We start from the raw sequence: 1,282 nt of genomic DNA, 5'->3' as shown, positions 1-1,282 counted from the left end.
ATATATATATATATATATATATATATATATATATATACGATTTTGTATATTATTTCTTGAAGGGGTGAATATTATACGAGTTTCAACGCATGCTCCCAAGATAATGTCTAATCTAGAAGATCTAGATGATCTTTATGATATATCTGTTATATTTTTTACAATAAACCACTATACCATAAGTATATACCTTATTAAGCCACTATATCTTAAGCCGTAAGAAATTGACCAGTCACAGTCGAATGCGAAAAGAATAATCGATTATGATTAATTTTTTACGGCTTAAAACTTAGGTAATAACTTATTATAGTTATGATTAACTATGGGATAGCATGTATGTCTCAAATGATGTCTTTTAGATATACATGTTGTCTGAATAATTAGTCGATAATTAGAGGTCTATGTTTGAAATTTTTTATTTCTACATTAGATTCTGCACCAGAACTTTCTTTCTCGCTTTCGCCAAATATCAAACATATATATCTATTTCATCTTAAGTTTTAAAAGCGCATTAGTTTAGTTATAAAAAATAGATCTCAGCGTTTATGGATCGACGACAGATATGTTAAAAGTATTGTCTCAGTCATTCATTCTTTTTGCGTCGTTTTTAATTTATTAAGCTTTATATCTTATAATTATATCTTATAATTATCCTCAACATATACGCATTGAGATTGCGTGATAGTTAATGACGGTCGCGTGTACTGCCGAAGCAAGCGGATCTTTAGGTGTGCACAGCATCGATGATCAAGTTCCGCTCGATGTTAGTTTTTCTGTCTTCAAAGGAAGGCTTCGCGACTGCGAGAACATTGCTCGTGACTAACAACCCGCGTTTCGCAAATCGGTGTTGCCTCCGTCGCGGTATGTTAGCATAGGCATATGGGCTCGTTCACTGTGAGCGTAATTTAGGGTACAAACTATAGCGGCGGAGGAAGAGGCGGGGGTCAGTTGCGTGTCGGCGCGGCGGATCTGCAATGCGGCGTTGCCGTTGAGACCGTTGATTCACAAAACCCTTCTTCCTACGATTATATCTCCGTTTGTGTGCGTGCTTGTATATGTGCGATTGTGCCGGACGTGCCGCGCGCGCGCGCGCGCGAGAGGCGGGGAGGGATAGTCTGAACGTGGTTACACACACACACACACACACACACACACACACACACACACACACACACACACACACACACACACACACACACACAGAGAGAGAGAGAGAGAGAGAGAGAGAGAGAGAGAGAGAGAGAGAGAGAGAGAGAGAGAGAGAGAGAGAGAGAGAGAGAGAGAG

This window comes from Atta cephalotes (assembly GCF_000143395.1).
Source record: "Atta cephalotes unplaced genomic scaffold scaffold00073, whole genome shotgun sequence".
Classification (NCBI taxonomy): Eukaryota; Metazoa; Arthropoda; class Insecta; order Hymenoptera; family Formicidae; genus Atta; species Atta cephalotes.
Note: the sequence above shows the minus strand (reverse complement) of the source record.